This window comes from Rattus norvegicus, chromosome 18, assembly GCF_036323735.1.
Source record: "Rattus norvegicus strain BN/NHsdMcwi chromosome 18, GRCr8, whole genome shotgun sequence".
Taxonomy (NCBI): domain Eukaryota; kingdom Metazoa; phylum Chordata; class Mammalia; order Rodentia; family Muridae; genus Rattus; species Rattus norvegicus.
In genome coordinates, this window is record NC_086036.1 from 32,547,226 (window position 1) to 32,574,716 (window position 27,491).

The 27,491-nt window shown below is 40.3% G+C and overlaps 1 protein-coding gene and 1 pseudogene across 5 annotated transcripts in view; one reads left to right on the top strand and one right to left on the bottom strand.

The window, feature by feature from the left end:
* Kctd16 (potassium channel tetramerization domain containing 16) overlaps positions 1-27,491 on the top strand; it is a 294,623-nt gene that overhangs the window by 129,920 nt on the left and 137,212 nt on the right. The gene's annotated exons all lie outside the window — the stretch shown is intronic.
* Positions 25,174-25,583, bottom strand: Ube2c-ps3 (ubiquitin-conjugating enzyme E2C, pseudogene 3; annotated as a pseudogene).

The window sequence follows — 27,491 nt, forward strand, 5'->3', positions numbered from 1 at the left end:
TCTGTCCTTCCTTATGAATTAGTCTCCTGCTTCTTTTCTTTCTTCTGTTTGTTTCTTCCTCTCCCTCTGCCTTCAGTTTAAGAACAGCTTAATCAGTCAACACTTACCTCATTGCTATGCACTAAAGATTTATTATTACTTTATTAAAGTTGTTCTGCTATTATTTTCCCCAGTCACCACATTAAAGACAACTATTTGAAAACCACCATTTGAAAACCACCGTTTCTACTCATTGAAATACTTATCTCTGTGCTTTATGGGCACACAATTTCATATTAATCACTTAATAATGAGGATTATCATGTAGTGCTTTATTAGTATTTGAAACACATATAAGAATTCAGTTAAAAGTCATGACCAGGTTATCAAAAGCCCACATAGACATCGAAGGCTCTGAGAGATGGTGACTACGAAGGCAGACTGTGCAGCTCGTCTCTCATTTACATCCTTGATCAGCATTGTGGCTCACATAGGCCAATCCCTTGATACATGGACAGGACATATGTTGGTACATTCCAAATTGCTGCAATTACAAACACAGAAGGACAAACACTGCATCTTCTTGCTGGTGTATAGATATTTTTAAAAGTTGGTTTTATAGGGTTAGGAGGCCGGAACTGTGGGAACGGTGATGGAGAAACCATATTGACAAAACATCTTCACACAGGAAGATTAGATCTTGATACTCTGCATCATGATGGGCTGACTAGACTTCATAGTAATTTGTTATCTATCTTGTTAGAAGTAGAAATCTTTCCCTGAGGTGAATGCTAGTAGCAAACCATTGAACTGAGAATGGGACCCCTTTGGGGGAATTAGAGGAAGGATTGAAAGAGCTGAAGGGGCTTGCAACCCCATAAGAACAATAATGCCAAGCAATCAGAGCTTCTGGGGACTAAACCACTACCCAAAGACTACACATGGGCTGACCCATGGCTCCAACTGCATATGTAGCAGAGGATGGCCTTGCTGGGCATCAGTGGAAGGAGAAGTCCTTGGTCCTGCCAAGGTTGGATCCCCAAATGTAGGGGAATGTCGTGGGGGGAGTAGAAAGGGAGGATGGATGGGGAGTGGAATAACCTTATAGAAGAAGGGGAGGGGTATGGGATAGGGGGCTCATGTCTGGGAAACCAGGAAAGGGAATAACATTTGAAATGTAAATAAAATAAAAATCCAATAAAAGAAAAAAGTAGAAGAAATCTTACTGCTCTGCATCACAAAGGAACTATACCTGTTTGAAGAGAAATGCTGACTTGCCCATGATGTACATATTGAACATATTTATTGAATTGCTGCACTTCCTCCATTGATATATGCAATGATTATGCCTGGATTTAAAAAAGAAAAACAGAAGAATGTTACAATTCTAGCTCTTTATACCTATATATGCAAAACAAAAGATTTGTAATTTGTGATGTGATTTGCAGTCTATACTAATGCTACGTTAATTTATCATTATTATTTTAATTATCTTATTACCCTCTAATTACTTCCTATAGTAGATTATTAGTAAATAATCATTAGTTATATGAAGAGTAATTTGCTCATGAGCTGAATGATTAATTGGCAGTGTTGAACTTTTATGGGGGTTCTGTTTTGAGAAGCATTGATCTAGAGAGGTGTCTATCAGTGTAGAAAATCTGACCCACAAGGTGAAATTTTCCCTCCTGTAATCATTACTAGACCAAGACCTCCCTGTCCCACACTGTGTCAGGCTCTGTCCTTGGGAAATTAGTTATTCGGTGGTTTTGTATACTATCATTTCATCATTAGTGTTTCAGTCTACATCTTTTTGGTTTCTTCTTTTTTAAATGACTAAACTAATATTTTGCCTTACATTCTCTCTCTCTCTCTCTCTCTCTCTCTCTCTCTCTCTCTCTCTCTCTCTCTCTCTCTCTAAGGTATTATGCATCCCAGGAGGATTGACTTAGAAATATATCCAAGGATAATCTTGAACTCATAATCTTTCTGCCTCCATATTCCAACAGCTGGATTCACAAATGTTCTTCCATGCCTGGCTGCCCAATTCTTTTAAAGAACAACTAAGAACTTGTATTTAACTTTCCAGGTCCTTTAATGAGTACTGTGGGCAGTGACTCAACACGTCTTCATCTTGCCTATTTCTTTTTTTTTAATTTTATTTTAGAATTTCATATATGAGTACTGTATTTATATCATTCTCCCTCTCCTCCCTCCAGTTCCTCCCATGCCCCTCCCACTGTTTCTCAAATTATGGATTCTTATTTCTTAATTATACTTGTTACATATATATGTATATAAGTTTATAAATATAATCTGCTGAGGTAATTTATTGTTTCACATGTGGATCTAGGGCTGGCCTTTTGAGTTGGGACAACCTATTATCCTAGAGAAAGATGGTTCTTGCTTTCTCAGCAATCATCAGTTGCCTATAGTTGCTCTTCTAAAGGTAAAGCCCCAAGGCATTTGTAATTCTTTAGGTCTGCTTGAAGCAACCATATGTGTGAGAGTTCCTGTGTGTAGCTTCCCTTTCGCATGTAGAAGAAACCATCGTGTAACAGATGTTCCATCTCTGTCCTCTGGTTCTTAACGTGGTTTCACTCCTCTCTGCTGCATATTTTCTTTCTTTCTTTCTTTTTTTTATTAACTTGAGTATTTCTTATATACATTTCGAGTGTTATTCCCTTTCCCAGTTTCCGGGCAAACATCCCCCTAATCCCTCCCCCTCCCCTTCTTGATGGGTGTTCCCCTCCCCATCCTCCCCCCATTGCCGCCCTCCCCCCAACAATCTAGTTCACTGGGGGTTCAGTCTTAGCAGGACCCAGGGCTTCCCCTTCCACTGGTGCTCTTACTAGGATATCCATTGCTACCTATGAGGTCAGAGTCCAGGGTCAGTCCATGTATAGTCTTTAGGTAGTGGCTTAGTCCCTGAAAGCTCTTGTTGTTTGGCATTGTTGTACATATGGGGTCTCGAGCCCCTTTAAGCTCTTCCAGTTCTTTCTCTGATTCCTTCAATGGGGGTCCTATTCTCAGTTCAGTGGTTTGCTGCTGGCATTCGCCTCTGTATTTGCTGTATTCTGGCTGTGTCTCTCAGGAGCGATCTACATCCGGCTCCTGTCGGCCTGCACTTCTTTGCTTCATCTATCTTGTCTAATTGGATGGCTGTATATGTGTGGGCCACATGTGGGGCAGGCTCTGAATGGGTGTTCCTTCTGTCTCTGTTTTAATCTTTGCCTCTCTATTCCCTGCCACAGGTATTCTTATTCCCCTTTTAAAGAAGGAGTGAAGCATTCACATTTTGATCATCCGTCTTGAGTTTCATTTGTTCTAGGCATCTAGGGTAATTCAAGCATTTGGGCTAATAGCCACTTATCAATGAATGCATACCATGTGTGTTTTTCTGTGATTGGGTTACCTCACTCAGGATGATATTTTTCAGTTCCAACCATTTGCCTACGAATTTCATAAAGTCATTGTTTTTGATAGCTGAGTAACATTCCATTGTGTAGATGTACCACATTTTCTGTATCTATTCCTCTGTTGAAGGGCATCTGGGTTCTTTCCAGCTTCTGGCTATTATAAATAAGGCTGCGATGAACATAGTGGAGCATGTGTCTCTTTTATATGTTGGGGCATCTTTTGGGTATATGCCCAAGAGAGGTATAGCTGGATCCTCAGGCAGTTCAATGTCCAATTTTCTGAGGAACCTCCAGACTGATTTCCAGAATGGTTGTACCAGTCTGTTGCATATTTTCTGATCCTTGGATGAAGAGGTTGGATCGTAGATGTATCAGGTGGGTCTGGGAAGCCCAGGGTCACCGCTTCTCTGTATTTTGATCAGGTATGACTATTTACTCTCTGTTATTAACTGGTTCTCTTTTCTTCTTACTTCAGCATGATTCAAGCATAGAATGATGGGGACTTATATGTGCAGTCCCTAAGACTCTATTGGAAGCCCTGACTGACATGCATTAGTTACACCACAAAGCTTCAAGTGCCTTTTAGCAGTACAGTCTGAGTAGTTTCTGGGGGTGCTCCCTTACCAGTGCAGTTCTCTCACACAGTGCAGTGTGTACTCAGTGGCACTGAAAAAATCATTTTCATTTCAAGGTAAGAATGCTGCATATTCCCTTCTCAGCATTAGTGACGAGCAAATTTAGTGCAACTACTTTTTCAGATGCTTCCCAAGTCAATGACTATGCATTGACTGAGATTTGGGACTGGATAATACAAAACTGGCCTTAAGAAATACTTTACCTCTTCCACTAAATGCCTCATTCCTTCCCTTATATTTACTGTAGGTGTCAGTCCCACCCTGACACCTTCAAAGGCCTTTAATGTCCTATTTTCATCTCCTACCTTTTTCCTGCACTTTTCTGTCTTTCTTCTCTCCTTCCTGGATTTTATACTCACGGATACTGAGTTGTGTGTCCTATATTCTCCCATCACTGGACTTTCGAACAAACACTTCCCTTCACAGGAACTCTCTTTCCTCCTCCTCTCCCTCCTCCTCCTCTTTCTCTCTCCTTGTCTTTCTGTTTGCTGTTTCCTTCCTTCCCACCTTTCTTTTTCTTTTCCTTCCTTCCTTCCTTCCTTCCTTCCTTCCTTCCTTCCTTCCTTCTGCCTTCCTTTCTTCCTTCCTTCCTTCTGCCTTTCTTTCTTTCTTTCTTTCTTTCTTTCTTTCTTTCTTTCTTTCTTTCTTTCTTTCTTTCTCCTTAGTTCTTCCTTCCTCCCTTCCTTCATTTCTTTCTCTCTCTCTTCCCCCTCCCTCCTTCCCCTCTCATTTCCCTCTCCCTCCCCTTCTCTCTGTCTTTCATCTGAGCTACTTATTACCTAATCTCCAATTTTTAGATTGAGCATGGCAACTTCAGGAAATATCCACAGCAGTTCACTTTGGAGAATCACTCTGCCCCGCAGCTCCCAATCTCCAAGTGCTTTTCTGGAACAAAGCCTCATCACATTCCCTCATATTTGCTCATTGACCAGCCTGTTATCATCTCCCTTCAGCTCTGCAAACCATAAACTAAGGAGCTGCCCTGTTCATTGTCCAGTACCACATGTCCAAAAAAGATTGGCGTACAGTGGGCATTCAATGAATGTTCGTTCCACTAATAAGATATTTTATGTAGAAATTCTACCATATGTGAATGCTTTTTTGTGTATTTGATTTCATTTTAAGGAAAGAAGTTAATCAGAAGAGGACTAGTAAATAATAAGAACCCCAATCAAAGTTGTTTCTTAGGCATGCTTTTTATGTGATTATAAAGGTTGCTCATTCACTGGACTGAGGTGTAATATTTTATAAAATGTTTTCAGTTGTTAAAAGAAGGCATGAAATGGTATAGGTCAGTGACTATTTTTCTTATCAATTACCTGTGCAGCTCCCTTTTCACAGAAGCACCTTTTCTAAGATGGGCATTTAAGACACTGACAATAAAGCCAAAAAAAGTAAATTGACTTTAAGAGAGTCATAATAAATATGGAATATCAGTGTGGTCAGAAATGATAAATGCCAGAGAGTAGCAGGACAAAAATAGAAAACAATTATCTTGCTGGAAGAACAAAACCTTCTATCAATAGTATAAGCTTAAAAATAGATTTTTTTGCTGTTTTCATCAAGTACACCAGTTTATGGTGTGTTGGAATGTTTTCCCATCCACTTGATATATGTAACTCAATGCACTAAAACTGAGATGAAAACGCTCATGTCGCAGATAAAGTTAGACCTTACAACTAATCCTGCTTCTAGTTTCAATGCGTCCCACTATCCTCTTGACTGAAGATAGCAGTACAAAGTGGTGTGGGGTCTCATGAGACCAATATCCACCATCTCAGAAAACCACTTTATATTCATTGAGAGAGGGAGGTGTGGGTGTGGTTTATGCACATGTGGGAATGGAAGCCAGTCCACATACATGCAGACAGAAGCCAGAGGACAAGGATGTCCTATTCCAATAGTGCCCCTCTATTTTCTTAAGACAAGGTCTCTCAGTGAATCTGAAGTGAGGTTGGAGATCAACAAGCCCCCTGTCCTTTCATTGCTACCTTCCCTACACATGGTGGGACTGCAGGGCTGTAGTCACCTCTCTCCACATACTGGGATGGCAGAGTTCCCTTCCTGCACATAGTGGGACTGAAGGCCAGTGTTCCCACACCTAGTTTTTGACATAGGCTCTGGGGATAAGATCTAAAGGCTTCATATTTGCTCAGTGTTCTTATTAACTGAGCTATTCCCCAGCCCCTCTTTTGTTAAATGCTGATTATTAGATATTCATGTTTAAAGTGGTATGTTTCTTAGGCCATTTCATGTATGTTATATGTTTCATTTATATTAACCCACATTCCCTCATGTTTACTGTCCCCTTAATTTTTTGATGCCCAATACTCCTACTTCGATTTGTGTGTCTTACGTGAGTGTATTTGCTTGTGTGTGAACTTGTGTCTGTGCAGATGGGTGTAGGCGGTGTTGGTGGATGTGGGTGTATGTTCTACATTCTGCATATGAGAGAAATTGTTATCTTTGATTTTATGAATGTGGATTATTTGCTTAATATTTTATAATGTTCTATCTATCTTCCTAAAAAGTGATGTAATATCTTTATTTATTGGGTGAGTAAAATTCTATTGTGTGCGTGTGCTTCTGGATCTGAATTACTTTTCTCTTGTGGAAATAAAATAGCCCAAGAAAAACTTTTAGAGAACAAGCCTTTTCTTTGAAATGGCCTTTGAAATGCTTTGAAATGGCCTTAGCTTCATAAAACATCTGTAAAACTTAAAGGTTGTGGTTACAATTTAAAGGCTTTCTGTCCCTATAGTATAATGGTGTGGTCATCTTTCCCCATGGTTGAAAGTTTTTAGATTATAATTAAGTTCAATCTTATTGAATACTTCTGCACATAGGAGAAATTTGGAGTCTGTGGAACACTGAGTACTCATCAGTAAGAAGGACTTACTCAGTTTGAGCTTTGTGGAGAGAGCGAGTGATGGTGGTCACTGAGCCTCTAGAGTAAAACACAGCAAGATTTTTCCAGAAAGAAATTCACACTTCTTTCTCTGGAGACCTGCAGCTAATTGCACAGTTCCTAGTAATATGGAATTTGGAAGTTCCTTGCCTCAAAATGAGTGCACTGTCATCGAAGACTGATATGTATCTACTTGATTTGATGGTTTATAATTCCTCATGGAACAGACCGTGTGCATATTGCCAGTGCATATGTGGTTAAATATAAACATGGATTTGAAAGATCAATTTAAAATATATTTTTGGTATTGTTTTCAATCCAGAACTATATTTACTTTATGTATGTGCTAGTGAGTCTTCTGTCAACTTAACACATGAACTAGAGCTGTCTGAAGGGAGGGAATCTCAACTGAGGAAAATGCCTCCATAAGACCTGACTGCAGGGCATTTTATTACTTAGTGATTTAAGGGAAGAGCCTATCACATTGTGGGTGGTGCCATGCATGGGCTTGTGGTACTGGGTTCAACCGAGAAGGGGACTTGGAGGAGAGGAGGGGTTGCGGGACTGCGATCTGGCTGTAAAATGAAGAGGGGGTAGTATGGACAAGCCATGGGGACAGTCTAATAAACTTCAAGGCATCTGCACCACATCCTGCCTCCAGGTTCCTGCCTGGTTTGAGTCCCTGTCCTGACTCCCTTAGATGACAAATGGTAATGTGGAAATATAAGCTAAACAAATCTTCCTCCTCAATTTGCTTCTGGCTATGGCTTTTCAGCACATCAATAGCAACCCTAACAAAGACACTCTGTGTTGGATATATTTCTACCGACTTGTACAGGTCTGCGCCATTTTGCAAAGCAGTGTTGTACCTAGGTTCCTAATTATGACTGCTTGATTATTGTAACTTTCTGTTTTTATTAGCAATTCAGTGAGGAACCCCTGGTGAACTTTTGCAGGTACAAGTTCAGGGTACATGTCAAAATGCAGCATTTCAGGGTTGAGGACACAGGTTTATTTAATTTTGGTAGGTAAGTGCTACAAAATTCACTTCAATTAGTTTTCAAGAAACATCATATCACTAAATGTAGGAAATGATTTACTTTTCTCTCTCCACAACCTAGCAGGTAAGAAAATTGAGTGCAGAGCAGTGCTTTTTATCTCTTAGTCCCTGCTGCTGCTAACAGAGGACTCAATAAATATTTGCAGAAGGAAGAAGTGAAGAATGAAAAAAATGTGCTCATATTTCAGTCTATGTTCTATTATCAGAGTTATGTCAGAAGCAATATTAAAATCGCATGATAATTTGACACCCATACAACTTTTGATAATTCATGGAAAGGAGCACATGTGGTTGTGAATCAGCCTAGGAATTACATAATCTCCTCATTTATCTTCTGTAGAAGCTCAGCAGAAGTAGAAATGTTTCTACCCTCAGTCTCCAGTTCCCTTCTTTCAGACTGGGTTATCTCCTGAGGCTACAGAGTCTCTGCCTTGTGATTTCAGTCCACAGGAAGGGGATGGAAGAGACATATTGTCCTTTTGTCCAAAGGAAGACATACATACCACTGACATTATCTGGGAGCAATGTTGGTCACCATACCATTGTTCCAAGATAGCAGCTCATCCATGTGAACACTGATTATGGTTTCTAGGCTGTCACTGTGTAACCATTGAAAGTCCATCCTCAGTGTGTATCCTGTGACCCTCAGTTTCCCCAGGTACTCCTGACGGCTAGAGATCCATCTTGGCTTTTGAGTGACAGTTTCCTGTACTCATTCTACCCTATGTCCTTGTGAAAAGCTCCTAACTTCCCAAGTCTTAAGTCTTATATCTTCTGCTAAAGCTTTTAAGAAATAACCAATATATTAATTATGTTTTTGTTGCTGTGATAAAATGTCATGACCCAAAGTAAATTTATTGAAGAAAGAGTTTATTTTGGATTGTTGTTCCAGAGCCTTAGAATCCTTAATGACAAGGAATGCATAGCCACATGCACCATGATCAAGAAGCTTGGTTAATCACATTTCTATACATACATAGGACACAGAGGGGTGAGAGAGAGAGAGAGAGAGAGAGAGAGAGAGAGAGAGAGCAGAAAGAGAGGCAAGACCATGAACTCCCAGTGTCACACTTCCTTCAGCAAGACAACATCTCTGTAAGAGTGTATACCATCCCTCAAACAGCTCCACCCACTGAGGACTAAGTAAGTATTCAAATATGTGAAGCTACACAAGACACTTCTGATTTCTTATCTGAGTCATTGAAGTCAATCATTTACACCATGTTGGCTAGAATAGTGATTTTTTTTATCTATCCCTGGACTTTTGGTGAATATGCTATAAATATGCCAATCACCTGTTTACAATCTCAGAGACACATAGTAAGGGTTTTTAAAAATTAAGACCTCCAGTACTTTCCAAGGCATGTTTATTTGAAATATTGTCCACGTCCCACTACACTTAATACCTCTGAGAGAGGCAAGGTGCGTCTTAAAGGTATTAACTTCCTTTTGTGTCCTTACTAGTCTGATGCCCGTTTGGCTGATCAGTTCTGACTGTTTCAGTGAGGGTGTAATGAGTGTCCTAGATTACGAGGCAACTTTGAACTTTAATTTTTATTAGCTAGGCTCACTCAAAGAGCACATTTGTGCCCCTGTAATCTTTAGGATGTTCCTTTTCTGCAGACTGATAGGATTTATAGCCTCAGGTTGGAAAAGCATAAAATGTCCTGTGAGAGGTCTGTCTCTTTAGGTTAGTGTTAATGTGGAAGCACTATTTACTCACTAGATCCCAGGGCCATAAAAAGGAAATCCACAGCAGAGTTCTTCTAGAAGATGGCTCTGGTTCAGAGCCATTACAGCCTCTAAAATTGACACTGCAATCAATGAAAACATTTTATTGGCCCACTCTGGTTTTACTACAAGAAACTACAAAGCTCTGTTTTGTAGCATAACAGAAACAGATTTTGTTGGTGGCCATGCATCAGTCTGTTAAATGTATTTGAAGGAATGTGGTTATTATCGAAGTTGGATAGGAATTTTCAGGTAGTGCCAAGAAATGGGCTTCTACGCATAAGCAATCCAACAAGCAAACAAACACAGAAACAGGGACTCTTGCATAGGTCTCATAAGATTGCAAAAAGACTTTTGCATGTATCATATGTTCTGTCTCCCAACTCAAGGAATAACATGGGCCTTGAGCAATGTAAGATTGACATTTTCTTGAGTGACTTTGGTGCCCTGTGTGTGTGGCTGCAAAAGTGGCTAAAAAAGATACAGATGCTTCATTTCTAAATATACTAAGTCCAAAGAAGTAAAGAACATTTGAGGACAAAGAAATTTATCATTTGTAAAGTTCACTGCCATCAGAAATTCACATGGGCAGTTCACTCACTCAACACATTTAGGGTTCATCCCCCACTGTAAAAATCTTCCGACTCTTACAGGGTTACGCATTCATCCTCTTACTTACACACTGAAAAGTTTCCAGATATTTTCTGTGTTCTGGACACTGTATGCACAAGAAGAATGACATATGATCTTTGCTTCGAAGAAGAACAGTAGTAGTGTAGATAATATTATGGTAATTTATGACAGGTTATACAGTATGCTGATTACTTAAAGCAAATTATAACATTTTTAATGCTCGATGTCTTATTATTTCTCCTCTCCATGTGTGATAATTAAAATTCACATCCATTAGTAAGTTGGTAAGAGACAGATCTAAAAGGAGGAAGCATGAAGTAGAGATGAAGTAAGAAGTGGGGGAGGGGTAAATTGTGAGGGAATTGGTGGATATTAATGTGATCAAACTATGCTGTATGTATGCATGTGTGGAATTATTAAAGATGAATTAAGATACTATATTTAAAAACTCGATCGAATATCTGGTTTGATGACAATGCTCACACATTTGAACTGTCTAATATTCTTCCCCTTGCTCTGCTTAAGCTGTGAGGGAGACAAACACAGAACAAGATAACTTAGCAAGGAAGGGTGCTAAAGGAACAATGAAGTATTATATAAACACAAAGGAAGCAAAATAAGGGTTTCTAGCTGGAACTGACCTCACTTTAAAATAGTTATGAGTCTTCCTTGGTAAAGAAAAGTTAATCAAGGAAGAAAGGAAGTGTGGAGTGGCTGGCAAAGTCACATCTTGAATGTCTCACATGGAATATATTCCTTAGTTATTGATTATTATTGAGCATTATAGCTCACGGTACAGAATCAGGTGCATTGCAGTGCTGTCTATGGAATAGGTGTGGTGTCTTCCTCAGTTTTGTTTTAAGCAAGAAAGGGCTTCTCTCTCTTTCATGGCAATCTGACCTTAGAGCACAGCACCATCACTGGACTGGTAGGTTTAGTTTCCCAGTAACTATAAGACTCCCAAGCTAATAAATTTCATTTCACTGGTCTTCCGTTTCATCAGGTCTCCATAATATGATCATTGCTGCTTACATATTCTGAAAGACTTCCCATTCACACGGAGACAGAAGCATTGGTTGAAAAGCGGGAGTCTGTAATTACCCAGAGCAGGAAATGTGAACGCTGTCAGCTGTCAAGCAATGTATGCTTTTAGATGTGGAGCACAGTGATGGCGGGAGACCGGGTGTCTGTCCATTTCTCTACAGATTGAAAGGCTTTAAGGTTTTTAAATGAAAGATAGGTTGCCAGTGCCGCTCACCAATATCGGTATCATATCATTAAGAGCCTGAGAAATCAGAAGATCCTTGGAATACTCTGTCCTTAAGAAGCAGTAGCAAAGTCCCCAAGCTGTCTGCAGAAATAAGTGGAAAGCGCTGAATGTAATTATCCAGAGAATTCTTTGGAGTAGTTGAGTCATACTCTTATTTTCAAGTTGGAATTTTCCTGACTGGAAGTTCTATGCAGGAAGTTTTTCTACACCCTTAATATACTTCCTATAATTAGAACTCATGACCTTCTGGCTCCTAGGAAGATGCCAAAAACTTTTAGAGGACTTTAGTACTTATTAAAAATCAAAGAGGGGGGCTTTCCATAAAAGAAAATATAGAGTATGTAGGTTTTCTTTCTCCTGTATTCCTGTCCCTATTAAATACCCATAAAATAATGCAAGGGTAATAAAAAGCAAAACCTATAAGGCCAAAGAGAACAGTTGGAGAGGCGACATCAGAGGAGAAATGGCAACATTTTAGAAGTGAGAAAGTCTATGCACAAGTGATAGCTGGCCTAGGAGAGAGGAGAAAGCTGAACTGAAGTGGAGAAAAAGAATAAAAGTGAGCTAAGTCTCTGACCAGACGGAGGGCCTTTAAAGTTCTAGTTACTTACATGTCAGAAGGGCAGGGGGCTGGGAAAAGAAAGGGGCTGCTTAGTTTTGGTCAAGTTAATGCAAACTAGAGTCACCTCAGAAGAGGGAAGCTTAATGAAGAATTACCTTCCTGAGACTGACGTAGGGACCCAGCCCACTGTGGGCAGTGCCACACGCCCCTCCAAGCAGATTGTACTGGGTTGTGTAAAACATCAAGCTGAACAAGCCATGGAATACAAGCAAAGAAGCAGCTTTCTTCTGTGGTTGTGCTTTAGTTCCTGTCTCCAGATTCCTTCTATGAGTTCCTGCCATGATTTCCCTGATGATGAACTACTACAATGTACAAAAGGGAATAAACCCTTTCCCTCCCCAAGTAATTGTTGGTCATGGTGTTTATCATAGCCACAGAGAGTGAACAAGGACATCTAGAAAGCGATCTAAGGAGAGGCAGCTGGGGCAGACTCACTTTGTTCAGATAACTGAGAGGGAAGGCTTTGGACCTAAGGACAGCAAGCACAGTAAAAGGCAACTTTGAGATGCTGCAATGAAAACTAAAGGTTTGAATTAGCCTCTGCCATTCAACTCCCATCCCTTGTATTTCTCACAGAACAGTAAATGGCTCAACGTGAAACTGCAAGATTCCTCTTTTTAAGAGTTATTTGCCCAGAAAGATGTGAGGAGGAGATGGTCAGGTTTAGTGTCACCCCAAAGAATTGGTCCCACCTGCAGGCAATGTTTCTACCCTAAAACCCATCAGTCATTTTATCATAATGCTGTCCATTCTTTCCCTACTACCTAACATAGTTTTCAAAGCAATTTTTTTGTGTACTTTAGGCCTTCTGGGATGAGATAATAATATAAGAATATTTCTGCTCTCTGCTCTGTAGGACTGGAATCACTAAGTAATTGTGCAGGAGCTCAATGGAGTTCTCCAGTTAAAAGCTCTTCTAAAGTAATATTTATTGCAGCAGAATATAGCTTTTCTTCTGTTCTTGTAGCTTGGCCACAAACAATGCAGTAGGAAAAAAAAACTACCTCAAATTTCACTGACTTAGAACAATACGCCTTTATTTAGCTAAAGTGTTGGGGCCAGCTGGGAAGAAGCTTTGATGCTGGCTGGCCTCACTTAGCTCAAGTGTCCTGGGTAGCAGCAGGGGACTTGGCGAAGGTGGTGATTCTTTTTCTGCTCTCCTAGTTAGTCTATGTGAGGGGGGTGGCGGTAGAGGCAATCAGGTGTTGGCTGCTCTAAAATTGTCCAAGCTAGGGAAACTGGAAACAACCCCATGCTGCTTCTTGTGTCTCTCCAGCAGTCTACCCTAGGCATGTTCATAGCAGATGGTACCCTACTTCCATTATGATAACTAAAGCCCCAGTGGCAAAGCATGTACAGGACTGAGGATAAAATTATGAACTGGAAAATAATCAGATCCTCCGGTGCCATTGGTCTACCATACCCGCCAACTCTGTATATGGATCCCAACCATGAAAAGTAGAGAAAGTTGTTATTTAGGGGTCAGCTTTACCCAACAATTAGCTCTCAGCTGATTCCACAGTGCTTGCTTAAATCAGTGTACTGAAACATACAATTCAACGTGAACTCAAAGTACATTTGTCTTAGCAATTAAATGATATAAAAAGGAGTCCCACCGAGGTTGGAGAGAACCAGTTTATACAGAAGATGATCTGTTCTATGTATGATTGTGGAAGGGTTTACCAACATGAGGCTAAATTCATGAATCCTCTTCCAGAGTTGTAGTGATGTAATGTTTTTTGTGTGTCTTCTGACTGACATTCAAAGTTTGTAGTTTTGGAACACACAGAGGGTGGTATCCTAGTGGAGTGAACATCTTGCTCAGTTCATTGTTTTAGGGCCCAATATGGCTGACTCTGAGAAATCATTTGACTTCTGCTTCTTTTCTGAGAAAAAAGCTGTTTTTTTTAAAGAGAGCTGTCATAGACTCCATGACACAATGAGAAAAAAAATGCATGATGTTACCAATCTAAATGTATAAAATCCTAGACAAATTAATAATTTTATGGTACCATTATTATTGCAGATGGTTGTACTTATCTAACAATAACACTGCTAATAAGAGGTTTTATTGGGTAAATGTATACTGTGTTCTAGGCAATATGTTAAGCAGTTCAATAATTTTATATCATCTTCATCATATTGACATGGAAGTTAATATTATTACTATTTTAGAAAGGGCAAATAACTTGATTTTGCATGACATCACCGGGGTATATGAAAAGATGAAGATGGTTACCAAAACATTTGTGACAATCCTTTGCAATTTGAGCCTTTTGCACTCTTCAGGGTGGTCACCCATAATGAATTCCCATGATGCAATGTTTTGCATTAAGCAGAAGTCGTATTGCTAATTATTAAACACTTAAGCCCCACTAAAGAAGGCAAAGAAGCAACAGCTTATAGCCAGAATGGGTAGAGGTCAGGGGTCAGTTAAAGCTGAGATCAGACTGGAAAGCTATATGTGTGTAAATGACTTCTATTTCTTTGCCCAAGAGTCATGTAACTGTTCAATAGTTATATATTATGAGGAGGATGCTATGGGCCGAGGCATAAACGAGGCAGTTCTTGGTCCAAAGGAGCCCAAGTTCTAGTGAAAATCACAGCTGGAAAAGCAGTTTCCCTAGTAACCATGGCGACACACAGCAAATGAGTTGATAGTAGTTATTATTAGTAGTTGTATATTATTATATAACAACAATGACTATTATTAATATTGATAATAGTTAACAATGCCTTTGAAATGCTGTTGAGGACAGGGACCAAGTACAGTGAACACAGTAGAAATAGGTGACAGGTGAACTGAGACCAAAGACTGAGGAGGGGAAGGAGAAGGGATCAACGGCACAAGTTTGTTAAGTGGAAAGTTCAAGCAACTGTCCGGTGAATGGTGAATACAGAACACTCAGTGATGAGCCAGGGAAAGGCAGGGGGCAAGAGTGGACCAGGTCATGAAAGGCCATGCTGAGAAAGTGCGAGCTGTGAGTTTTCAAATCCTGGGAACCCATCGATAAGAAAGGCTCAAAATGGTTGTTTCAGTGTGCAGGATTCGTCTTTGTTTTTAAGGACTAGTAATGGCAGACTGGTGATGTCACGTGTCCATGTTGTGGCTCCAGAAGACAGGACTTTCCTATGAGTCCCAAGGCATCCTTACACTAACCGAATACATGCAGGCATGCTCCTTTGTGCACCGGCCTATGCAACCTCAAAGTTGTCACATTGTATCTCCGAGAACTCGAAGGTCTTCTTGCTGCTGGAGGAACCAGGTCTGTAACAGAACATACTCCCAGCCTGTCTGCTGGTGTCAGTAACTGCAGTATGGGCTGTGAACAAGCATGGAGAGAATGTGCAGGCCTCAGTCCTAGGCAACAATTGTGCAGAGTCTGTTACTCTAAGATAGGAACAGGTTGTGCAAGAACGAGGAGACTTGGAAGCCGAGAGGAGCATCTGCATTTGCATGCTGTGAATTAGTAAGCAGGCTGCCATGGTGAAGTCCCTATCGTGCCTTTTGCCTTGATCAGCCTTAAAATCACTCAGACACCATGTTGCCCCCTACCCCTTGCCTGGTAGATGGCCTGAGCTCCGTGCTGGTGTGCTCTGCTTCCACCCAGGACGTTATTTTAAGATCCTGCATGTCTCTCGCCTTTTTAAATTAAACACGTTGCCACGTTTCAGTAGTAGACACTTTGTGAGCTTGCTCCATGATTTCTTTTAGATGAAAATGACAAACTGTTCCAGGAAAGTAGTTCCAGGAAAGCGTTCTTTTCACATGATACAAACCTGGTTTCACCCACACAGCCTCTCCTTCCTTTGGAAGTCACCTCATTTGTTCTGACAACCACAGAGAACCCACACTCACACCCCAGCAGAAGCTATAGTCCGTGTACTACATAAACACAAAACTGCACAGAAGTGAACTGAAATCTGCAGAATTTCAAATTGCATGAATTCAAGGCAAAAGAGATGTCCGCTTGAATGGGCGTCAGTAATGAATATTATTAGTGCATATATTTTATATTTCACTTTATTTGCACAATGTTAATTTCACAAGGCTCAGTAGCTGATACTGAACATTACATTGACTTGATGTATCATTATCACTTTATTTGGATTCTAATTTGGGACATGTCAATTTCAAATATTTGTGATTATAACCAAGGCTAAAATGAAAATCTTTGCATATGTTTTTTATTTATGGAATAATTTCAGAAGGATAAGCATCCTAGAGTGCTTTGAAAGGGGGATAATGGGAAACTTTATAGCTCCCAATTATCATTTTCATGTTGATTTAGCAAACAAGTAAAAACTGCTTTGTGTCAGTGGAGTGTGCCTGTGCCAATCTCTGGGTTTTTAAATAGTGAGCTGTGGTATTAAGGTACCATTTTCTACCAAACATTGGGTAGAGCAAGCTTGATTTGGTTTGAAACTTTATGCTAGTAAAAAGAAGGAATTTTCCCAAGCACTTACATGTATTTTCTCTTACATATATTATGTGTTGGAGTCTTTTATGTATTTAGTGTATGTGTTTCTTCTTAGAAAGCGTAATGGGTTTTTTAAAGTGGTGTAGATATTAAGCACATGGATGTAATATTAGACATTTGCAAGCTGCAACAGCTTGTATTTTGAGACATTCTTTTTCCTATCTACAAATGAGATTTGTTCCTTTTTGACAGGACACCTGCACTCTGCTCCACAACCAGCTTCACTGAGAGAGCAGCCCTGACCTGTCTGTAGACTTGGGATTGGAAGCGCCTGAGAGAGACTAATTAGATATTAGTTCTGCCACCCATTATGAAGCAATAGAGGAAAAGTAGAATTTTTATTAAAATATACTCCTTAACATTGTTGTGAACAGTAAATGATTAGTATAAATATCAGACAAGCCAAGCATTACATAATAATATGGCACAGTAGGCAGAATTTTGGAGACTGGTGGACCTGAGATGCAAATCCTGCCTCCAGTTCCTGGCTGTGCAAACTTGAGCAAGTTTCTTGACTATTCTGGGCTTCATTTGTGGTTTAAGTGGTTGCTTAGAGAATGAACGAAATGGAAGTGACTCTGTAATGATTCATGAAACATAATAGATAATAACTGCAATAGCTGGTACTGAAAAGTATATATAAGTAATTTTCTTTTTGGCAGAGCATTCTGCTGGTGCCTGCTAGTGTCCTACCACTTCAGAGAACAGGAAAGTGTGAGCTGATCTTTAGATGATAGATTAAGATATCAGAGAAATCTTTAGCTGGAGTAGCATGGCACAAGCCAAAATATCTATAGGGATCCTTTGTTTTGGACCTGCCGAGAGGAAGTGTGAGTATACACTTGGTACTAGCTAAAGGATCTGACAGTAAGTGCTTAATAAACAGTAAATGCTTCTGCAGATCAAACACGATGCTAATCTGGGGAATGAGTGGGTGATAGGAGTAAAGGAAAATGAGCCCAAGTCAGCTTCGGGTTCTGATGGTAGAAGGCCAGAAAGCTTCTCTCTGAGATGTGTTGAGATGATTGTGAAACAGAGCAAAGAGGCACTTTATGAAGTCCAGGACAGTCGGATGATGCTTCACAAGAGATGCTATCCTATGCTTTGTGATGGACTGAAGAGAAATCACCCTCATTTGTTCATCTCCTCGGGCTTGAGTCAATTTTTTTCCCCAGATAAATGCGTCGACACATCCATGGAACAGCTGTCTGGGCCATCTAGAGTAGCATCAGATTCGATCAGTAGCCACGTCTACCATTTATCAAGCATTTATTCAGCACAAAGACAGCTTAGCTTCTGATATACATCACACCATTTAACCCTCTTGATAACCCCAAAGCAAGTAAAACTCTGAATTTCACCGTAAGACTGAAGAAACCGAAGCTTGGAGACTTTACACAGCTAGAAGCTACTACGAGGGGATTAGAACCTGGGCATGTCTCCTCTACTCTCAGCAGTCTCCCCTAGCTTCACACTGTCTATGGCCGGCCAACTGCCCAACTTCAGTCTTCCCTTCTTTCTTGCCATCTCCTCAAGTACATTGTAGTCCGGCCTCCTTTCTGTCTTTGCTTTCTCCAGACTTACTGTGTGCTCAGTCTTTGGGCTTTTATGGGCTCTGTGCCATATGTGCATCACACTAGAAAGGCACTCAGTGCACATCTGAGTTTGGCTCAGGGCTATCCAGAAAGTGAATACATTAAGGCTGTTTTGGCTGGAGGTGATAGAGGTAGGAGTACTCTTGATTGCTTGTTCCTCTCCTTTGTTCTATGCTCTTCTCTCTTATTCTCCATAAATAGTTGCCCTGTGAACACTCTATATCAAGCCTCATGTCAAGTGCTTGGGGGGTAAAATGGATCTGCAAGGAAAGATGACTGAGTGGAATGAAGCATGATTTTGAGGCAATGCAGGTGCCATGTACATCTGGAGGCTGCTGTTCAATCTTAGTCCTCATTTGACAATAATGTCATGCTTATTGCTTCTGTCCTTTGCATAAACTCCAAACAGGACTAAAGTTGGGCAAGGAGGGAAACACCAATGATTAAAAAGAGAGGGCCAGTCACTTGCAGAGAAAGTATTTTTCCAAACCACATATAGGATGAGAAACAGTTACCATAGAGAGAGAGAAGGGAGTACACTCTGACAAGCTGAGCCTCTTAGGACCTGACCTGAGCCCATCATACAGACACTGATCCATTGTGAATCAGAGGATAGAGTAAATACCTTTTCCATTCTCATCAGAGACCTGAACATCGGCAATGAATAGGGCTCTCAGCTCAATAGGGAAGGGGGTTAATTTCATCACAAGCCAGACCACCTTTGAAAGAATGTTCGCAGTGTTGATCTCTGATTACAAAGAGCTAAGCACCTGCAGATGTTCACCTACTATTAACTCATATAGTGTAAGAGGGGAAACAGTTACCACAAATATATTACTTCTTAAGTTCAGGGGACATAAAGGTTGGACTTTGGGGACCAGAATATTCTCTGTTTCTTGTGGTAAATACTCATATATTTATTAAATGAACATGCTGAACATACCTAGCCCCATAGGAAATATAAATGTTAATTTTTCATTAATTTTAACCTAGCATGCATTGGTATAACATCGGAATCCTGTGATTCATATCCTTTGCCTTTGTTTCAGAGATCTCTTGGGAATGTCTGACAAATGAGACTGGCCACAAAAGTGCATGATGTTAGGCACTTTAATTATCAAAAAGAGCATATAGAACACATGCCAGACATTAATTTTATAGACTGCATATCGACCAGATACTGAGAATTGTTAGATGTTTTCAATCTCTAAGTCCATTTTCCCCAAATGGTATTTATTTTTAACTTGGAAAGAATATATGTAAAGTATTAGTTTATCCTTCTGGTAATTCCTTCATTTGTCCAAAAGGTATTTACTGAGCATGTACTAATGCCAATGGTTGTGTTAGATAAGGGAGTACATGAGTAGATAACACAGGGAAGGGTTTTGCTCTTACAGAACTCATGATATCTTCCAGTGCTGTCTAGCAGGGCTGATGAGCTGATGGAAGTGTTACAATGTAATTAAGTCTGATCAGAAAATTACTTCCCACCTACCGTGTGATAGCCAACCACCCCAAGAGGCTGCTGAGTACTTATTGAATGGCTAATACAGATGAAGAGCTGGACTCTCAGACTCATTTGGGTTTAGGACATTTAAACTTATGTAGCCACACAGGGTTAGTGCTTAGTTAGCATCCTAGACAGCACACTTCTGGCAGGAGAGAGTGGCTTTGAGCAAATAGATGGGAAACCAAGACACATTTATGGCATGGTGTATACTGTAAAAGATAGCAGTGTGTGCTATGGTGCAGGTGGTAGGGGAGGCTGGCTTCATGTAGGGGATTAAGATGAGTTCTGCATGGAAAAGAGCTGACCTTGTATGAGAGTGGGGAAGGGAAGGGCTGCAGTCAGTGAGAGCAACAGAGTCAATGTCAAGCCTTCAATTTCCCAGGAGTTTCCTGAATGTAGAGACACACTGGCTTGTGAGTACACTTGTCCCCTTTCAGTTATAGATCCAGGATGGATATTTCTACTTTGGGATGATTAACTCTGTCTCTGGGAGAACTGCTTCTTTGATAAAGCATGCACAAGATTGAGGAATGAGCAAAAAGCCACCTCAGATCTACCCCAGTTGAGCTCTTGAGCTACCATTTCTGCCCGACATGGCACTTGGTGCAGAAAGCTGCCTCCATGTCCTGGTGGTCTCAGACGTTCTTCTCAGTTCCCCAAGGCTAAATCTCCATTGTCACCATGGCAGTATCTCTTGCTGACACTGTTTTCTGCATCTAATTCCATTTCTGATTTCTCTGGAGATAGAATGCAATTTCTTTCCTGGACCCGCTTTCCTATCTGCATTGTAATGCCTATGACTTTTCTCTCTGCCACCAACTTGAATCCACCTATTCGTCCTGCTCACTTCACTCACTGTTCTTCTCTCTTTGTCATCCCCAATAAGAAATTCTGTGTATTAATCCTGTCCTTCCGTGGTTATACAAAACTTTTGCATATACCAGAAAATCTGATATTTAAGGTGTGGCTGGTATTATTATCTTCATTACTACTAAGCTACCATAAACATCACTGTGGCCATTAATGAAAGTTTTGGGGGTCAGAGGGAGCTGAGAGAAATCAGGAGAGATCTGTGGAGATTCAGTGGCTATCCACTCAATGGAGGTAGAGAAAGAGAATAGGGTCAGATGGGGCCAAGTATAATTAAGATACACTGCATACATCTAGGAAAGTTTCAACTAGTGAAACAAATAATCTTTAAGATAAGAAAAAAAGGCCATAAAGTTTGAGAAATACACACATGGCTGACAACTGGAAAGCCTCTCCCTGAAAAGTCTACAGGTTGTTGAAAAAGTCACAGCCACCTTTCCCTAACCCCCTTAAGAAAAAAGAAAATAAAAATAAAAATGATTAAATCCAACTCAAGTTCTCATTCACCGAGCTTGCTAAATATCTTGTGGGAGATCATTTTACTTAACTCTCAGCCTTCAGGAGCCTCTCACTTAAAATTCAGTGCAGAGGACGCGGAGGCTGCTCTGTCAGTCATCGTCATCACGATTGTGATTCATGCTGTGGTGACTTTGGGTCCCTTGCATTCATCAACCAGTGCTCTGCAATGGTCCTGCCCCCTGACCCATGGCTTCCTGGTAACCTGTTCTTCCTGAGAAATCATCCCCTTTGCATGCATGCTGCTATATTTAACTGAGGTCCTGATCTCTGTTCGTGGGATTCTGTGCTTTGACACACCAACTCTGCCCCAACCCTCTTCTGCATGATGACACTTCTGTCTTGGTCTTCTTCCCCCTTAAACTCACACTGCCTTCAGACACTTCCTCTAGGCCAACCCAGCTTGACTTTCTTTTTGCAACACAGCGCATGATTCAAATAAGCACATACTGCTAATTTTAACATGTTTTATTAATTTTTTAGTGATGTCTGTAACAAAATTGAACTTCAAAGCTTCAAGATGGTTTTACTCTTCAGTTTGGCCACAACACAGAACTTTTATTTGATATTGAAAGAGCGTAAACGGGGAGCCGCGTCTCTCACTCCAATCGTGGGATGGGGTGCCCCCAGGAATCACGAGTAGCCATCTTGATGTAACAGCAGGAGGTAGTTTTTATTAACGAGATCCGTACTAGCGGGATCCTGGGTCGATACATATCCCACACAGGAGACAGAGGAATCGACCCCGAGCTTCCAAACTCGGGGGTTTATATAGGGGCATTCGCGTGGTTACACATGATTGGTCAATTCAAATGGTGCACAGTTACTTTCGGCGTGAAATTACATCAGCAAGGAGTATGTGCTCTCTAGCAGCTCGGCAGGCAGGTAGGGTGGCTCATCTCACTCAGGGGGGTGAAGGAAGGGGAGGGGGTGGCTACAGATGATCAATGTCCTTGGGGCTGATAGCTGGTTTGGCAAGTCCTGTCTGTGGCTCTCCCTCAGGCACGTCCGGCCCTGCACATCCGGACTATGATAGACAATGAGTAACCTTTTTAAAACTCTAGTTCTACAATATCTAGGATGATTCATGTGTATACTTAAAGGTGCCTGTAGCGGTTTGATTTTTAATCACTGGTCCTGGTGAAGAGTATCACCCACCTTTCCTTACCATGCCTGGATTATTTACCTGTTATTATGAGAAACAAAAATGGCTGAACCCCGATAATTGATAAGGAAAATGAAGTTTAGTTTTAGTTTAGGGGAAAAAAAGGCCAAGATTGGGTAGCCTATGTGTTTGGTTCTGAAGCAGATTCTCTGGCCACCTCGCAGTGTGAGGGTGATAGCATGGTAGGAGAATGCTAGAGACACAGCAACCTCATGGTAAGATGGGAAGGAGCGAGGACTTGGCAATGTCTTCTTAGGTTTTGGGTTGTTTTGTTTTAACTGTAAACTTCATTATAGTGCTAAATTATCATGTGATGTTTAAGTCCTCCTTGTCTCTTCCAAACCATGCCCCCTCAGCCTCCTACCCCAATCCTGGTTCAGGTTGACCCCATAGCTTTATAACAGGAAGAAACACACAGCAAACAGTTAAAGGCATTAAATGCACCGTGTCCTTGAGAAGAGCTCGAAAAGAAAGCATTTCCCACACAAGTTACTATTGTTTATCCCACGGTGTAAAAAAAATGGCTGTCAGGCAGCTAGCTACTTGTTCAAGGGAAGGAAGCTCAGTAGGGGTTCCAGCATCCTGTCTTGACTTCTCTTGCCATTTCCACTGGATGATGATAAGGTCCCAGTTTGATGAGGAACCTCTGCTCTTACAATCAGGCTATTTCTCTCACCTCTGCTGGATGCTATAAGCTGATTTGAAGATGTTCTGCTGCCCGTCTAGTCCTTCTATTTATCAGCTAACTGATATTTGTTCTTTTGTTTGGTTTGCTGTTGCTTAATAAGCCCACTTATTAAAAAGTTGAAAGTAAGACAATCTTAGATCTTCTCAAAACTGACTCGAGCACTCACACGGACTAGCTGGGCTTCCACAAGAAGTCCATCTGTGCGTTTGCTGGCCAACACTCCAGTGAACCAAGCGCTCTGCACTGAGCTTCTCCTCCTTAGAGTGATACATTTGCCTATTACCACAAACCGGGAGCCTTACATCTAACATACCTTGAAACACATTTAAAACATATCTAAACTACAGCAAATCAGTGTCTATTTTTATCTCTCAAATTACAAAAATTAAACTTCCAAGGCAATGACTGCAGAGTGCCAAAAATGCAGAACTAGTTGTTCTTTTTATATCAGAAAGATGAAAATTATTGTGTTTGGAGGATGTCGCTCTGTCACAGTAAAGACATAAAACAAAGCTATATTTTATGAGAAAAATTTAATCCTAAATTATAAAATGCATGAACACATTAGGTTTTTTTTAAAAAAAATATTAAAGTGGTTGAAAAATTTCATGAGCATGAATACTTTGCCTGCATGTATGTGTGCATACTACATGCATGCCCACCGAGTTCAGAGGTCAGAAGAGGGCACATGGTCCCCTAGAACTGGGTTATAGATGGTCATAAGCCACTGTGTAGATGATGGGAACAAGGTCCTGTAACTGCTGAGATGCTTCTCCAGCCACCATATTGATTTTTAATATGTGTCTCAGTTACATAAAGTTAGTGACTTTACATGAATTCTTAGGTGAGTAGGATGGGTTTTTAATCTCATGCTTCCCCCATCCTGCTGCAGTGAGTCCTCAGTGTGAGATAGTTCCCATCGATAACAGACACATCAGCGCTGGTCTGTTAGAAGCCTGGTGCTTTGGATGGTTACTGTCCAGGCAAGAATACAGGACTTAACTACTAGGGAACTAATGAAGGTACAATGTTTCTCTTTTAAGACAAATTTGCATGAATTTGTTCTCTTTTTCTTTCCTGGAGTTTACATTTTGATACACACACACACACACACACACACACACACACACAATCTATCTGTCTGTCTGTCTATCTATCTATCTATCTATCTATCTATCTATCTATCTATTTATCTACCTATCCATCCACCCCCCTCTAATATATATAGTCAGGGATTAAAGCCACAGTCTTTTATATGCTAAGCAAGCACTCTACCACTGAGTTAAATCTCTGACTATAGTTTATATTTAGTTTAAACTTAAATTTAGTTTAAAATTTAGGACTGGATACCACCCAAAGTACAATAATACTTTAAAATGGGTTACAAAGTCAAACAGAATGTGTATACTCGGTAAGTAATTAGGTAAACATACTATCTCAGGACACTGCTTCTGCTCAAAATTCCTTTATGGAGATTTTTTATAATTTGCTCTTCGTTCTCAGCCTGTGTCCTCAGTTATCTCTTTCAGTCCATCCAGTCTGTACCCTGTTCACATTATGGTAAAAAGAGTTGCAATGTGGACAGGCTGGAAGCTGGAAAATGGGTTATAACAAACACATTAGCTGATATGATTCATGTCATTTAGACAACATGCCCTTTGGAATGGTTACTTAAAAAAACAAAAACAAACAAAAAACAAAAAAAAAAAAAACCCAAACCCAATCCTAATCCTCGAGAGACTTGAAGCCCCAGAGAGTGGGAGAACTGGTTTGATGGGGGATGGGGGTAGAGTCATCCTCTAGGAGACAGGAGGAAGGAGGAATGGGATGAGGAACTGTGGTAGATAGATATCAGGAGGGAGTAATGACTGGGCTGTAAAAAGGAATAAAAGTAATAATAAAAAATCAAAATGTACTTATTTAATATGTACTATAAGGGCTTGATCTAACTTAAAATTTAAAAAGAGAAATAAAACAAAATAAGACTATAGGTCATTATCCACAACCCTCTACAAACATTAAGAGAAGAACAAACCATCTAGAGAAAAAAATAAAAAGACTGTGCATAAGAGAGAGGCTGGCCAGCACAGATCAGGGCTCTTGAAGTGAGACTGACTTTGAATAGATTTCTTGTGGATACTTCTTAAAAGCTGTGGGATTTTTCCCCAAAGCTCAGAAAAATGAGTGTTCAAAGAACTATCAATGTTGGGTTCTCTTAGCAGGCTCTGGATAGCGAGCATATTGGACCTGGCATCATACAGAGTAGGCCACTTATTTCTGGTGACATCCAGTCAGATGTTACCATTACAGTGGTAGCAGATCTGAGGAGTTTCACTGTGGGTGTATTTAAAAAGGTTGGCACTGGGGAACTCTAGAGAGTTTAATCCCCTGGATCTTCATATACTGTGACAGCTGCTTTATGCATGGTCCCTATCTACTTGGAAAGTTGACTGATCCAGGAAGGCAGAAATTGTTTTGTCACCAGATATCATGATAGCCATCAGCTCCTGTTGCAGCCTTTGCCCAACATGCCTAGGGTGGCTTCCCAGGAGGCTTAGCTACTCAGCAGACAGCAATACTAGATGGCTTTCAGTTGGGGAAGTCCATCTTGGAAGCACTGGCCAATAGATTGGAAAGTGGAAAAGGCCTCTGCAACTCTGTTCAGTTCTTCTTCAGAAAGCTTCCTATGTGCTTGACATTAAACCTGGCTTAGAACAATGGACCTTCATCACAGCAGGAGTAACAATAAAAGGGACCCCAAGGCATAGAGAGAAACATGGACAATTATAGGACAACGTGGACATTCCGACTCTGGGAAGGGATGGCGGGACTTTGTGAATGCTTTAGTAAGCTGCATTCAGGATTTGAAGATGATTCTCAAGGAAGAAGGTAATAAGGAAACTTTGGGAAGCAGGATCAGACAACATCATTCGTCATCACAGAAACTCATATTAAAACCATAATGACCTATCAAGGGAAAGGAAGCAACTGCTGGTGAGGATATGTTAGAGGGTACACTTACATACTGTAGATGGGAAGGTAAACAAGGGCTGTCATTGTGGGAAACAAGATAGACATTCCTCATGATATTAAAAACAGCCATCCTATGATTCAGCATTTCTGTTGTTAGTTGTATATCCAAATGTGAAATCAATAAATCAAGTGACAAATAGAACCTTGTGTTCATCGAACTTTTGTTCAATATATCTGTGATTATGGAATCAGTCTGAAAGTCCATCAGCAAGTAAGTGCCTAAAGAAAATGTGATATGCATTCACAGTTTAATACTAGTTATCCTTGATAAAGAAGCAAATCCTGCCATTTATAATATGGTTCAATTGAAATAAGCCATACATTGAAAAGACAAATACTGAATCTCCTTATTGTTGGACAAGTTGACTTCATAGCATGATTAAATGGTAGTTATCAGAGGCTTGGGCATGGGGAGTTTAGGGAAACTCTGGTAAAAGAATAACTCTAGACATCTGTTGTACAATAGGTTTGCTGTAACTAGTTATACAGTAATGTGTATATGAAAGTCACTAAGGAATCTAAGTACTTTTTCCATGAGAGATAATGTGTCAGTTAACGCATTTGTTATGTTGCTGAATGTAGTCATTGGCCATTACAAACACACATAAAACACAAAGAATTTGTTATTAAAATACAGTAATTGCTCGAGGATTTAAAAAAAAAGCACAAGAAAAAGCACAGAGGCAAAATATGATCATATTCAGTACTTACAGAGATCCACAGCAATGAAACCTAAGAGGCTGGGAGATTTTGTTGTTTGAGACTGGGCAGTGGTACCAAGGATGTGAGAGGGTGACCTAGGTGAGCATGTGTGTAGACTGAAACTGGTAGAATTCTACTGGGAACCAAGTGTTGGTGATATGAACTGATAGCCCTCCCTAGACCACCAGAGATTCCCTACACTCTCCTGCTTACTCTTCTGAATTTGGGGCATTGTGGCAAATTCCTCTGAATATATTTTCATACCTATAGTTCAATTGATTTTTTATTTCTCTGGTGGAAAAATTAAGCAAATTGAGTGCAGCCCGTACAGAGCACTCAATCATAAAAGCTAAAACTTACAATAAAGCAATCTGACTGTGCCCTGTTTCTGAAATTTTATTTTCATTTGCTTCAGTGACAGTGCTAGCTATGATTTCAGATCAAAGAGAAGTATAAATTTATTTTTTAGTTATTTTCATATATAAAAATGTGACCTGTGATTTATGGAGACAACTCATCTGACTTGGTAATAATAGGTTTTTGATCCTCTTCTCCCAGCCTTGTGTTTTTAACCTTCAAATATCCACTGCTCACTGATACCAACACTCACTTCAAAAGTCAGTAATCTGCCTACTTAGAAATACTGAATCAGCCAGGAATTCACTTTTAATTAG